We start from the raw sequence: 16,770 nt of genomic DNA on the forward strand, positions 1-16,770 counted from the left end.
TAACATAATCTAGTTAGGTAAAAGTAAGTTGGCTTCACGTGGGAGTAAAACCTAGTTCTCAGACACTTACCAAGTTTTGTGAGACCCCTGAGAGGTAAGGTGATTACAAACTCAGAAACATGACCACGCTGAAATGGATTTCAAATTCACTATAACAAATTTATACTGCACCCATGGGAGACAACTCTGCACCACTAACTGTGCCACCCAGAGGTTCCACTACACTATATCAATATCACATGCTGCCCGAGCGAGGACCGTATGGAAACAACTCAAACGGACAGAGGCCTGTGACAGCTGTGATTGGATGAAATAGTGTAAGATGTGTATGTGTTTTAAAAGCACATCCACCCCGTTATTAAAACTGACCACAATTTTAAGTATTTAGTGCTGTCATTTTTATCACCATGGGTTATGCTTATGTGTGTACCTATATTTTGAAGTAGGTGACATTCGGTGCGGAGCTGGGGGTTGATGTGTTCCGCTTCCTGTGCTTGGCAAATGTGCCGGACAAGTTGGCCACAACTTGTGTTTTATTGTAGTTTAGAGGCCAGACAGTGCCCATGTGTACATGGAATGGCTGTTGATAGCCTGGATATTTTTTAAAAAAATATAAGGTTACTATAGAAGTCTATGGGAAAACATTTGGTGTTGTGTAACCTGTAGGGTTCGAGCACATTTCAGTAATTCATACTTTACATGCTTTCCTGTGTTTATTTCACCATGGAAACAAGTCAGTATGAATGTGGAGGCAAATTTAAAGGTAATGGGAGTAAAGATGGGGCTGTATTGAATGGAATAGATTGTTCTAGTGTTGTGAATATGAACGTTGCTTCGTTTTGAGGCCAAACAGTGGTAATAGACCCCTATGGTGAGTTCTACCTTTGATTAATGGTTACCTGCTTCTAAATTTGTTGGAACTGATGAATTTGACAACAAAGTAAGCCAAAATCAACACTATTATAACAATGTGAGTGTCTGAGGTTATCCCCTGAGGGTCAAATTAAAGTTAAATGATAAGAAAATCATGAAATATGTTCATTGCACAGCAGAACATGTCACAAACCCTTGTTTTAAATGTAAACATTGAAGCATATGGTCAGTTCTGTCTGTCTGACCCATTTTGCATGTGAATCAACTTAATTTTCTTTCCTTATTTTAAAAAAAATCCCCCTTTTTAACACATATGACTTTCAAAATTATTTTTTGTTTTATCTGCAACTGTCTCATTGCTGTTTTGGATTTTATGATTTGACATTTAATGTAATAGCAACATTATTTTCAGCTTGCAGAATGCCTGTTGATGAATGGGGAGGTGTGTATGCACACATACAGCAGAAACAGAAGCCTTCACATACAATGTGGTATTTCGACAAGCCGGTCTGAAGTCTGTTGTTGACTGCGTCTAATCAAGCACACGCCCTTTTCTTCGATATGTCTTACCACCTTGTAGCAGTTGCAGTACTTGGATATGTAGGTACGTACAGTACATTTAAGTACCCCAGTCCAGTTAAAACACCACAATGTCTGACTGGTAACTTCCCCCACTCGGTCGTCGTCATCCATTGGAAGTTTCTGACCATGATCTCTTAATGCCTCACTGTGCAGTATTTCTTTTTGCCAGACATGAATTAAGGGCTGTACATGAACCCAAGAAGTTGATTAGATGTAAATAATAACAATTGACCCTTGTAGAGTGGGTCTGACCAGAAATTTTATTGACATGAGAGTGTGTGATGTCTTTAAATTATCTCCCTTGTTTACCCATATACAATATGTCTTCTTGTCACCCAGTAACCCATAAATTATTGCAGAGAAACACTGGTTTTAGCTGATACTGTCAAATACTGTTAACTGTGAATAGAAATATTCAGTTTTGGGCAGGTTAACCAATAAATTTCCAAAATTATGAGGATATTTCCACTTTGTACCCTCTAAACTGGCTTATACATGAAACTGTCCAGTCTAACAACCTCAAAACAATTCACAGTAAATAGTTTTGATTTCCTGGAAGTTTTTAAAAGTCTTAGCTTGATGAATCAATAGAGTCAAGCATAAGTTCCTATCATGCTGTGGTCAAAAAGTGATTTCATCTGTTTAAGGGGTCATTTGCCTTGATCGACGAACAGGCGGCAGGGTACTCTGATCAGTGTTCCAGACAGCTAGGCATTATGCATCTCCTCACTTAGTACTTTTTGACAAACTTCATCAACCAGCCTTACATATGTCAAGATTCTAAAGCTGCTTAATGTGAAATCTCCCCAATATCTGGCCTATAGTCCATGATTTTGGTCGTTCAAAATATATTCTGGGTTGATATGATCTAGGCAGCCCCAGTCATGTATGGAATCAACCCATGACCCCCTTCTTTTGTGAAATAGGAGTGAACTCCCATGGTATATACATGATTTGAAAACTTTCTCTATGAAAGCAGAAATGCATTTTTGCAAAGCTTTGATGAAGTAGACATGATGTAACTCTTACACCTCTATCAGTGCAGCAAATCTCTTTATTCTTTTGCCATAATAGATATGTTGGACAGAAAAAAATATTGAGGTTTCATGCAGTTTTATTTTTTTTCTGAGAAGTTTCATGTATGTACAGTACATAAATCACAGATTGGCCTTGTGCAGATGCAGACCATTTTTTCTACAGGTTCCACTACACTATATCAATATCACATGCTGCCCGAGCGAGGACCGTATGGAAACAACTCAAACGGACAGAGGCCTGTGACAGCTGTGATTGGATGAAATAGTGTAAGATGTGTATGTGTTTTAAAAGCACATCCACCCTGTTATTAAAACTGACCACAATTTTAAGTATTTAGTGCTGTCATTTTTATCACCATGGGTTATGCTTATGTGTGTACCTATATTTTGAAGTAGGTGACATTCGGTGCGGAGCTGGGGGTTGATGTGTTCCGCTTCCTGTGCTTGGCAAATGTGCCGGACAAGTTGGCCACAACTTGTGTTTTATTGTAGTTTAGAGGCCAGACAGTGCCCATGTGTACATGGAATGGCTGTTGATAGCCTGGATATTTTTTAAAAAAATATAAGGTTACTATAGAAGTCTATGGGAAAACATTTGGTGTTGTGTAACCCAGAGACTGCTAGAATCAGTCTAAGGTCTGACTGCTATTTCCCTCACAACTGTGTCTACTGACAACATATATACATCAATAGCCATTCACTACATAGACTACACCAATGCCTTGAAGCCAAGAGTTTATTTAGAATCATGTCAGACATTTTGTTTCCCATGAGTCAGGCATGTAATTGTTTGAAACCAGACAGAATATCACGTTAAGTCTTCCGTAAGACCTGTGTCGCCAAGCAACTTTAAACCTTTCAACACTGACATACTGACGTCACCAAGACAGTGCCTTCCTTTCTGACAAAGTCTCTCGCCTACACTAAACACCTGTCCTCATTGTCTGATAGATACAATGACAGTTTAAGCAGTAGAGTATCACATAATTTACAGGGCAATTCATTTTCTCAATCAATACTGGAACATGAAGCACTCTAAGCATGACAGCAATACATTCTCTGTTTGACTAAAAACATCGGCAAGACCTTGTTACAATAAACACTCCATGTCATGTCTAGAGCCATTAAAACAGATTTCGGTTTTTCTTTCATCATATCAAGCATTCTCTGTCATCAATAAAATCACATGTTTGACACATTATAAGGTGTGAGCTCATTGTGTATCCACAAGGCGCTGATCCATAGGGAGGGTGTTGGGGGGCGCACCCAAAATTTTTTTTACACATTTGTATAGTGTCTAACACAAGAAAAACAATAGTACTGTCACAAATTGTTTGTAAAACCTCATAATGAAGAAGTTGACATCCATAAAATCTCGTCACCAATTGTTTGTATGGCATTCTTAAAGTTGGCAAGTCAAAAATGAAGCAACTCTAAGTAGGACAATTTCTTGGTTATTGTATTCAGCAACATTTTCATGTAGATTCTTATGCCGTTACCGCTTTTAGCTTGACCAAAGTAAAAGAATGTTGATGAAAACTTCACTGTATGACATAACCAAGCAGTTGAATGCTTTAGTACTGTGACATTGATGCTCTCCATGCAAACATGGGCGACAAACACACACAGGTATCAAGAGATGATAAGGTAGGACAAAGTGGAGTCTGTCTCACAGTCCCTCAACCACATTATTTTCTGCAGAAAGCCAGCTAATTGAAGAAACTTCTTTGAGTGGCATTTTCGATGTTGGAAAGAACAACATAGAACAAATTTTATGGATAACAACTTTATGGATAACACATTTATTTGTTCTGACACAGATTCTTGACACAGACACACCATTGTCAAGCATAAATGAGTCCATACAAAGCAAGTCTAGAATTCTTCAGGATCTAAGATTCTGAATCTCTGGTTTTCCTTGGGCTCCTATTCAATGCAAATGGGCAAACAAGTAAAGTGAAAAGGGCAGTGGAGTTTCCAACAGAATACGTCTTGAGATGACTTTATCTGCAGATTGTTCGATGATTGCTCAAATTTCGTGTAGTGAGGTAGCCTAGTGTTTAAAGCATCAGGTCATCACACTGAATCCCCAGGTTCTATTCCCACATTGGTACAATGTGTGAAGCCAATTTCTGGTGTCTCACCGAAAAATTGCTGGAATATTGCTGTAAGACATTTTAAACTAAACTCACTCACTCATTCATTCATACAACATGTCAGTGATATGTTGGCATGGCACAATTAATGGGATATATGAACATTACAGATATGCAACACTCTGGTATTCTAGATGAAATTGCACGAGTATGAACTTATACAATGCTGGTATTGATGAAAAACACTAACATTATGCTTCACCAAATATTTAATACACTTGTATTGTACAGTGATATTCCATATGGTATAACACTAATATCACATACTCTGCAAAAAAGGTATGGGAACCAGAACTTTGAACTCTTGCAGAAAGAAAACTCACTGAGGAACGTTTACAATGACATTCATCTTGTGTATGCAACATTTCACGTTATCATCACATGCAAACACGATGCATGGGAAGCATGTGCACAACGTGGGAGCCTCTTACACATGCATGTGTATTTCTTGACGTTTCTCACGCAGGTTGATAAATCACTGTAGACCATTTTTTCTTGCATCTGTGCATGGTCAGGGTTTTCAAGGTCAAATCACACACTACTGACTGAATACTGTAAACCAGAAATTTTCATGTCAAACTCCAGTCACCTAACAAGGGGGATAACTGAACAAACAGCTTTGCTTTGAATGAAATCCATGTGGTGATGCATTCTCAAAACAACCATTATTATTGTATCAACATTGATTCAATCCCATATATCTCTCAATCTCTACAATCGTACAGTGAAAGTGCAGTACCCCTACTATTTTTTAAGAGCATATATGATAGAACACTGTATTTGTGTCGGACCAGACACATACACACTGATCATAACTGACCTTTAGCCAGCTGATATTCTATATGGTATAACACTCGTATTGTACATAGTACATAACCTATTACTTGGTAGACACTGTATCATTGTTACACTGTTAGAAACATCGCACACCACCGTCTGCTAATTCTGCTGTCATGTACATAAATGCTGGAAACACCTGATGAACGTAAGCACGTCTGATACCTTGTCAGTACCCAAAGCTAAGTCAAGATGGTTCTGTTATTGTCTGCCAGAAGTATCAGAGTGAGTCATTAATGAGGACATTATCCTGGTTTAATGCCTGGCTTCCAAGTCAATCATAGGTCAGGATATCTACAAATATCCACTGGTAGATCTGGACTGGTTAGTTACTGTCCCTATCACAAGCTGTCACTGTATGTTTATACCATAGACAGGTCACAGCACAGTTAGTACACAGTCACAGTAGCCACCAAGTATTGGGGAATTATTTAGGCTCCTAATAGTCAGATTTATCTTTCACATATTTGTCCTGTGACTTGTATATGGCAGTGCAAGGTATTGTTAAACAATGCTGTAATCGTGTGACATTGTTTGCCTGTAATTTAACAATAATTAGTTGTGAAGGAGGTATTACTACCTAATTTAAGCAGTGGTGTGAAGGTTACAATATTCAGATAGTTTTGGAGTCAAGTTATCCTAAACAATGATTAGTTGTCAACAGGGTATTACTATCTAATTTAAGTGTTGGTCTGAAGGTTACTATTTTCAGATGATTTTGGAGTTAAGTGCAATGTGGTATCTTTAAACAGTAAAGACTGATCCAGCAATGTATGAAACATTCTGCCAGAATGTTCTGCTAGACAGGGGCAAGCACATGATACCTCTATAGCACCTCACATTATATCGAGGTGCTGTGGGAATCACATCTTCACTCTGGATACTGAAGCTCAACCAGTCGATTGCTGTAAAGAGAATATTATCATAACTGACAATGTTGATGTAACCATTCTCTTGTCAACTGCTATTTCAGTTGTATCACCATTGTAACTACTTGTCATTAATTTGTATTGATTTTTAGGTCATCTTATGACACAATTATTGATTATATAGTTGGATAACCATAATTGCATAGAAACTGATGGGTAAAACATAAGAGTTCACTTAGAATTGTTTCAGTATTTTTGATAAAGTCAGTGAAATAAGCAGCAAAGAAAGTCCTACATCCCTCCATTTCTCTGTCAATACAATTTGCATGATGCTGTATTACCTGGAACCGGTGACGTCTAAGCCAGACAACATATGGGGTTACATCTCCACATGCTGAATCTGTAGTGATCTGTGTATATATACACATGTATCAGTATCATGGCAGCCTGCATGGGTGAAGAGGACACAGCAGCTGTTAAGCATCATCCCCTGACAGTTTATTGCAGAGGGTTAATGATTCAGCTGCCACCCTGATGCCTGACTGGTCTAATCTACGGACAGGGTAGTCATGGTGAGTGGGTGAGTGGGTGAGTTTAGTTTTACGTCGCACTTAGCAATATTCCAGCTATATGGCGACGGTCTGTAAATAATCTAGTCTGGACCAGACAATCCAGTGATCAACAACATGAGCATCGATCTGCGCAATGGGGAACCGATGACATGTGTCAACCAAGTCATAGTCTGACCACCCGATCCCGTTAGTCGCCTCTTACGACAAGCATAGTCACCTTTTATGGCAAGCATGGGTTGCTGAAGGCCTATTCTACCCCGGGACCTTCACGGGTAGTCATGGTGATGAGTGAGTGAGCGAGTTTAGTTTTACACCACACTCAGCAATATTCCAGCTGTATGATGACAGTCTGTAAATAATCAAGTCAGGATCAGACAATCCAGTGATCAACAGCAGGAGCATCAATCTACGAAGGGGAGACCTATGACATGTGTCAACCAGTGTCTCTTCTTACGACAAGCATGGGTTACTGACGATCAATCTTCTAACCCAATCTTCATGGGTAGGCAGTGTGATGACAGATACCTTCTTTTAACACTGAAAGTCATGATGACTTTCCTTAAAGACATCCTGGTACCTCCCTTAAACTCAACAAGTGACAGAGACAAAGACTGATTTAAAGCTTTTGTATATGGATACATTCAGACAGATCCTCTCAGTCTCAGCACCTGATGTTAAATTTTATGTTGATGAGACGTAAAACTTCAACTCAACCGTTAAACCCATGCATCCACAATCATCCAGCTGCTCAAATGCACTGAAATGACATCACACGATTGCCCTTAGCAACATGACTGCTACATTGTGTCATTAACAACTAAACATCAAACTGTGTCAATGACAACATGACATCACATATGTATAATGCTGCCTCTAGCAACATGACATCACACAGATATTATGATGCCCTTAGCAACATGACATCACACAGATATTATGATGTCCTTATCAACATGACATCACACAGCTATTATGATGCCCTTAGCAACACATCACACAGCTATTATGATGCCTCTAGCAACATGACATCACAGAGCTATTATGATGCCCTTAGCAACATGACATCACACAGATATTATGATGCCCCTAGCAACATGACATCACACAGCTACTATGATGCCGTTAGCAACAGGACATCACACAGCTATTATGATGCCTCTAGCAACATGACATCACACAGCCATCAGGGTGCCCTTATCAACATGACATCACACAGCTATTATGATGCCCCTAGCAACATGACATCACATAGCTACTATGATGTCATTAGCAACAGGATATCACACAGCTATTATGATGCCTCTTGCAACATGACATCACACAGCTATTATGATGCCCTTAGCAACACAACATAATACAGCCATCAGGGTGCCCTTATCAACATGACATCACACAACCACCAGGGTGCCCTTATCAACATGACATCACACAGCTATTATGATGCCCCTAGCAACATGACATCACACAGCTACTATGATGCCGTTAGCAACATGACATCACACAGATATTATGATGCCTCTTGCAACATGACATCACACAGCTATTATGATGCCCTTAGCAACACAACATCACACAGCTATTATGATGCCCTTAGCAACACAAGATCACACAGCCATCAGGGTGCCCTTATCAACAGGACATCACACAGCTATTATGATGCCCTTAGCAACATGACATCACACAGCTATTATGATGCCCTTAGCAACACAACATCACACAGCCATCAGGGTGCCCTTATCAACAGGACATCACACAGCTACTATGATGCCCTTATCAACATGACATCACACAGCTATTATGATGCCCTTAGCAACATGACATCACACAGCTACTATGATGCCCTTAGCAATATGACATCACACAGCTATCAGGGTGCCCTTAGCAACGTGGCCTCACAGAGCTATTATGATGCCTCTAGCAACACGACTTCACACAGCTATTATGATGCCCATAACAACGTGACATCACAAAGCTTTAATGATGCTTTTTGCAACATGATGTCACACAACTATTATGATACCTCTAGCAACATGACATCACACAGCTATTATGATACACCTTGCAACATGACATCACAGAGCTATTATGATACACCTTGCAACATGACATCACAGAGCTATTATGATACACCTTGCAACATGACATCACAGAGCTATTATGATACACCTTGCAACATGACATCACACAAGACGACATGCTGCTTTACAACATCAGAGCTCGTCAACAAAATATCACACAACTCAATATAATATTCAGCTCAGATCATAAGACCGAGGAGGCCCATTATCAAGACTTGTCAACCTTCTCCCTTTCCTGCTTGAAATAACTTCTGACTACAGCTGATGATAATCTACCCTGAAGCAACTGAAATCAAAAGCTGATCTGTTACACTCTGGAGTTCTAAGGGACGAAAATCACTTAAGAATTTCTGGGTGAAGTGTAAAATAATGGAGTTATGCACAAAATGTGTGAGAGATGTACATCAGACAACAATCGCTGCATGATGAGTTGCCATCAGATGAGACGATGAAGCAGATCACAAAACTGTCTATTGGATTATCTTCCTAGCTGATGACTGATCCAACTGTGCAATGTTTGGTAATTTGATTTCAGACAAAATGATGGACATCAGAGCCCTGGTGCTTTGTTACAGCATATCAAACAAAGAAAAGGACATAATTTCACCTTCATCCCACAAATAGTTCTCCTGTTGCCATATATTCCATAATTTGCTTAATGACACCGAGTTATGCCTTGTCAACTTTGCAAACAGACATCAGCTAGGAAAAGAAAGAGATTTAAAATCTATAGGCACAAAATATAATGTGTTAGATGAATCAACATCAAGAATGAGAAACACATGTAAACTCCCAAGGGAGTTGAGAATGAAATTTCAAGAGCACTCTGATCTGCTGACTGCTGTGATAATGTTAGCACTTACAGCAAGCACTCAGTGCATGATGGTTAACGCAATGAGAGTAATCATCGTTATATATTCAATACCCACTTTCATACCACTCTGATGCAGCTTCCAGAAGGTTTATCAGCTGTAGCGACAACAATTACAGCATGTTTACCTCAATGCAACACATTTTCCGTGGACACTCATTGTTGTCACAGGTATTTTTCTTGGTACACATGCTATGTAACTACCTCATTTACAGCCAGGACATGACAAACAGTGATTACTACCTTCGTGTCTGTCAGATATCATTTATCCTACAACCAGTTGTTTCCAAAGGTATCTACCAAGTGAACGTGAGCTGGATACATTTCAGTGGGAGCTGTAAGATCGATGAGATCTGACAGAAATTAATGTCATAATCTATTTCTCACATATTCAACGACTGCACTATTTTAGCATTGAACTAGTATATATCTTATCAGTTTATATCACTATGATTAAACATTAATACATAATACAATGGTCATACAGACTACCGCTTCCTACCCCTCCCTGGCGTGACCTTCCACTTAAACGTTTACATCAAACTTGCAGCCAACAAGTCAGTGATGAAGAAAACTAGAAAAAGCCTGTGAACATTGTCAAAACTTAATACTTTCACTTTCAACACTGACATGAGTTCGATAGACGCATGATTAACTTATCACTAAACTGCGATCAGGAAAGTAGTTTGCATAATATGACCTTTGGAGCAGCCAATCATGAACTTGGAATGTGACCTCACATGTTTTCTATCAGTTTTCCCACTCACAAGTGTTTAAGGAGAAACAAAGTCAGAATTACCACAATTAGGAACTAGAAATTGGGAGCAATCACAGTTAACTCTTGTTTATGTCTTTCTTTGGCCTGTGAGATGAAGGAAACAGCTACTTTTCTTTCTTTTAAAATGTTTCATTTTCTTGCACCATCATGAAAGCATTGAAACTCCATTTTTTTTTAACATGTGACCTCTCCACATCACAACAGTTTTATGGTCTTAAACATCTATGTTTTGTGTAACAAAACATTCAGATCTATCATTTCACACAAGTTTTAGACGTGTAGGATTTGAAAACTTGTTAACTATTCTTATTATAAAATAAATTATTTCATTGATCAGCAATTTTTAATCTAATGTTTACTTAAACAAATGGAAATTCAGAGATTAGGTTAATTTTGGTTCATTTTAAAACAACATAATTCTAAATGTTGATTTATTTTGAGACAAACATAAGGGCTAACCTTTCATTCTTCTAAATAGCCATCTTCCCAAACACAGGTAAGCCAATACGTATTTCTACATTTCAGCATATTAAAATGTATTAAAATGTTTAATACTGCACATGACCCTACATAATTATTCAGAGTTCCTGGACTATGCATGTCAAAATACAACCACAGCTTAAGAAAGTTCATGCACAGTGATTTTATACATCTTTATCCAGTGTTCTCACTGAACTGTTATGCCAGCAGTGGGTCCTTGTCCTTTCAGCATATAAAGAGTTATTTCCCTTTGTATTAAACCATCCATTTGTCCATCTCTTTCACAAAAGTAAAGAGCGTACAGACTGATCAAATCATCTATAAATCTCAAAACTGATCTATTTCATAGGAAAAAAAAGCTTATAAATGCCCTATCACAGAACTAAGATTAGTTAATGGACTCAAAAGTGAAACAAGCACAAAACCTGCAACACTAGAACATCTCTGTGAAACATGTAACATCTTAGAAAATGAGTTACACCATGTAATACGCTATATACAAACAATTCATATTCCTATCAAGAATTGCTAAACTATAAAAAAGATAAACTTTAACACTTTTTGCAGATGTCCAGGAATAAAGTCCAAGTTACACCTGTACATCTACAATTATAAAATACTGCTAGATTCCTTACATGACAACAGTAGCCTCACTCCTCATACTGTTTCCATATCAAAATACTACATGTTTTTCCCAGTGCAAATGCTACAATGTCCATCATTTACACATGGAATATTTCTGTATCTCTGCACCACTGTATTTATATTTGTACTTATTGCCACTGATCCTTCGTGTAACACTATGCAATAAACATCCTATCTGACACACACACAACATAAAACTAGAAATCTAGAAATTACCTGGATGTTATACTCTAAAATGATCACAATTTTTTATGACAAACAATCTCACATTCCATACCTGTCAATAAAACATTCTCTCTCTGAGATATCAGGCTTCAAACAGCTAATATTAGACAAATGTTTGGTCGCGTGCCATTTAAATGGAACAGAAACCATAAACATGTTTATTCAATAAAGTCTGGACCAAAATATCTTAGTCTATCATATCTCATTCAACATAGGTAATCTTATTAAACGATAAGACAGAGATTATTTACGTGCATACCCATCACCTATGGAATGGAGCATTTTAACACAGATGTTTATATAACAAGGAATGTAATGGAATATGTCTTGAGCACAGAACAGTGTACAGTGCTATCTAGAAGTTGTTCCTGCTAGTTGATCTGATTTACATATTTATTGGATGGTGATACCAAGTTTATCACACAGGTTTCAATACCACAAACCCACAGATTCGAAAAGTCACAGATCAGTCTGGTCAGGGAAGTTTCAGACATCATTACAAATTCAGGAATGGTGAAACGGCAGATTCCAGCAACTGTTTATCAACAGTTGACATTCCAAGAACACCGCTGAGAATAGACTGGTCCATTTCATGATCAAATAAACCAACAGTTAAAATACACAGATGCTTTGAACATTTATTTTTATTTTTTTTTAAACTAACACCTATTTTTTTAAAAGCCATCAAGTATGTCACCATGGCCTTGGAATAAATCATGGTCCATGTTGCCTCTATGACAGTTTCAATTTATTGCTTAACTAAGACAAAGTAGAGTATGTCATATCTGCATGGTATATTTCCAGACATGGCAGGGGCTCTCAGATTTGGGTTTTAATCTTATCATGCTCTGACAGCAGATATTCTGTTTCAGGGTGATAAGACTTGGCTGGACTTCCTCTCTCTCAAGCAACACAGTGGCACCAGCGCTCACTGCAGTTCTAAGAGCCTAGACAAGTTTCTGTGTGTAAAACTGGTTTGATACTAGAAGATACTAGACTTGAGTGAGTGAGTGAGTGAGTGAGTGACTGAGTGACTGAGTGAGTGAGTGAGTGAGAGTGTGAATGTGAGTGGATGAGTGAGTGAGTGAGTGTGTGTGTGTGAGTGGATGAGTGAGTGAGTGAGTGAGTGAGTGAGAGTGTGTGTGTGAGTGAGTGAGTGAGTGTTGTGTGAGTGGATGAGTGAGTGAGTGAGTGAGTGAGTGAGTGAGTGAGTGAGAGTGTGTGTGTGAGTGGATGAGTGAGTTAGCGATCAAGGAATCCCTTCCATACTTCCTTGTTGCTGTCTAATTCCCATCCACCTGGACACCAGGTGTTTACCACGCAGATTGAAGTGCATGAGGAGAATACATCAGTTGAACAACATCTGGCAAGTAGTGTCATTAGGATGGAAGAGCTACACTGGAAGTGACAACCTAACTCTGAGTCTGACAACAACACAAAGTAGACATCCATACGCAGCAGTGACACATAGCTGTACGTTCTTGCTGATGCAAGTAGGACTAAGAAAGCCTGAGTAACCAACTGCAGTACACTTGTAACCAATCTCACACAATGTACTGTCTTGTTCACTGTCCATCTCACTGTGTGCTCACCCCACTTGGTGCACAAACCTTTGTGCCAGAACAGCAACTGGTGTCCAAATAATCTGTCACACCTGCCTGTACATCTGAAGAGCATTGGTGTCTGGATAATCCATCACACCTACCGATATTCACAACAGCACTGGGGTCCATGTAATCTGTCACACTTACCTGTATGTCCCAACAGCACTGGGGTCCATGTAATCTGTCACACTTACCTGTATGTCCCAACAGCACTGGGGTCCAGGTAATCTGTCACACTTACCTGTATGTCCCAACAGCACTGGGGTCCATGTAATCTGTCACACTTACCTGTATGTCCCAACAGCACTGGGGTCCAGGTAATCTGTCACACTTACCTGTATGTCCCAACAGCACTGGGGTCCATGTAATCTGTCACACTTACCTGTATGTCCCAACAGCACTGGGGTCCATGTAATCTGTCACACTTACCTGTATGTCCCAACAGCACTGGGGTCCAGGTAATTTGTCTCACCTACCTGTATGTCCCAACAGTACTGGGGTCCATGTAATCTGTCACACTTACCTGTATGTCCCAACAGCACTGGGGTCCATGTAATCTGTCACACTTACCTGTATGTCCCAACAGCACTGGGGTCCAGGTAATCTGTCACACTTACCTGTATGTCCCAACAGCACTGGGGTCCAGGTAATTTGTCTCACCTACCTGTATGTCCCAACAGCACTGGGGTCCAGGTAATTTGTCTCACCTACCTGTATGTCCCAACAGCACTGGGGTCCATGTAATCTGTCACACTTACCTGTATGTCCCAACAGTACTGGGGTCCAGGTAATTTGTCTCACCTACCTGTATGTCCCAACAGTACTGGGGTCCATGTAATCTGTCACACTTACCTGTATGTCCCAACAGCACTGGGGTCCATGTAATCTGTCACACTTACCTGTATGTCCCAACAGCACTGGGGTCCAGGTAATTTGTCTCACCTACCTGTATGTCCCAACAGCACTGGGGTCCAGGTAATTTGTCTCACCTACCTGTATGTCCCAACAGCACTGGGGTCCATGTAATCTGTCACACCTACCTGTATGTCCCAACAGCACTGGGGTCCAGGTAATTTGTCTCACCTACCTGTATGTCCCAACAGCACTGGGGTCCATGTAATCTGTCACACTTACCTGTATGTCCCAACAGCACTGGGGTCCAGGTAATTTGTCTCACCTACCTGTATGTCCCAACAGCACTGGGGTCCAGGTAATTTGTCTCACCTACCTGTATGTCCCAACAGCACTGGGGTCCAGGTAATTTGTCTCACCTACCTGTATGTCCCAACAGCACTGGGGTCCAGGTAATTTGTCTCACCTACCTGTATGTCCCAACAGCACTGGGGTCCAGGTAATTTGTCTCACCTACCTGTATGTCCCAACAGCACTGGGGTCCAGGTAATTTGTCTCACCTACCTGTATGTCCCAACAGCACTGGGGTCCATGTAATCTGTCACACCTACCTGTATGTCCCAACAGCACTGGGGTCCAGGTAATTTGTCTCACCTACCTGTATGTCCCAACAGCACTGGGGTCCATGTAATCTGTCACACTTACCTGTATGTCCCAACAGCACTGGGGTCCAGGTAATTTGTCTCACCTACCTGTATGTCCCAACAGCACTGGGGTCCAGGTAATTTGTCTCACCTACCTGTATGTCCCAACAGCACTGGGGTCCAGGTAATTTGTCTCACCTACCTGTATGTCCCAACAGCACTGGGGTCCAGGTAATTTGTCTCACCTACCTGTATGTCCCAACAGCACTGGGGTCCAGGTAATTTGTCTCACCTACCTGTATGTCCCAACAGCACTGGGGTCCAGGTAATTTGTCTCACCTACCTGTATGTCCCAACAGCACTGGGGTCCAGGTAATTTGTCTCACCTACCTGTATGTCCCAACAGCACTGGGGTCCAGGTAATCCACATCCCCCTTGCTCTCTCGTCGCCCCTCCATCCTGTCCTCCGCTCTGCTGAAACAAAAGATTGAAACAGTCAACAACTCAATCTGTCCAAGTCTGTATCAGACACTTTCAGAAACACATTTTACCCGAATGGGTATACAGATCTGAAAATCTGAATTTTCAAGTTCCAATTCGAGTAATATGACTGAGGAAGAGAGAAGGTTAATGGTATTACAAAGACAGAAGGAACTATAAACTGAAAACACTAATCCTTTTTTTGGAAGTTATGGCTTGAACATGTTAAACCACATTCAAGAAAAAGGTTCAATTTAATATAGTTTTAACTATATTGGAAAAGGAATGTTCTAACTACTAGTCATCTGGGAACCTTCCAAATCCACGAAATATCTGAATGAAGAAGTAAGTTAACAGTAAATTGTGTATGACATACATTTGCTTTTGATCCAAATATGTTCACGTATGTGAGGGTGATAACATTGGAAGGAGGAGACCATTTGCAACATGGAGACAACTGAAGTCAAGACATATTAGACAGAAGACTCTTATCTGTGACCTCAGAGACAACAGATTTACCATGCAAAATATGTCACTGTGACATATTTCATGTCAAGCACTGTCTCTTGTCAACAGCTTTGCAGGATGCTCACAGACCTTTCATTATGTAACACTCATCGGCTAAGTCATGAAGTTCTTTGAGAATGATGCACACATGGGAATTAGCCAATGAGTTGTCTGCCACAATAAGAAAAAAACACTGACATCTCTCAGCAGTGATACCACTTTGACTGAGTCGCTGTCTACACAATATTAAAGATTTTGCTTTGATAAATACAAACATTAGGCACTGTAGAGAATGATGTAAATTAAAATATTAGGTTCTCTATTAGACTTGCACAAGTCTCTAAGCTAAACATTAATAGAATAAATGATAATTTCATCAAAATAATAAAATGAGACAGGCGTCCCCGGACTATACTATCTGATTATGTAGACTTGCCTCTTTGAAGAATAGAATTACTAAATGTCATAGGCTCAGCTTTCAGTACAGCCTTGGAGCAAGACTAGTTTTCTTATGCATTTTAGTAGATCGAACTTATAAGAGAATGAGTAAGCCAAGAGTCTTTACAGGTGTTCATAAATCACAATCCTTTTGAGAATCTTATTTCCCAGACAAGCACACCTTGGGCAGCTCTTCATTAGTGGCAGCAACAGTTGAGAGCTTGGCAGCTGCCAGTACAGAC

General features: G+C 39.8%; 1 long non-coding RNA gene across 1 annotated transcript; it reads left to right on the forward strand.

The window, feature by feature from the left end:
* Nucleotides 1-218: 218 nt before the first annotated feature.
* Nucleotides 219-2,822, forward strand: LOC137261838 (uncharacterized). Its single transcript, XR_010954876.1, has 3 exons — nt 219-317; nt 1,286-1,473; nt 2,656-2,822. It is a non-coding gene; the product is annotated as an uncharacterized lncRNA (long non-coding RNA).
* Nucleotides 2,823-16,770: the final 13,948 nt, after the last annotated feature.

Source organism: Haliotis asinina, chromosome 14, assembly GCF_037392515.1.
Source record: "Haliotis asinina isolate JCU_RB_2024 chromosome 14, JCU_Hal_asi_v2, whole genome shotgun sequence".
NCBI classification, from domain to species: Eukaryota; Metazoa; Mollusca; class Gastropoda; order Lepetellida; family Haliotidae; genus Haliotis; species Haliotis asinina.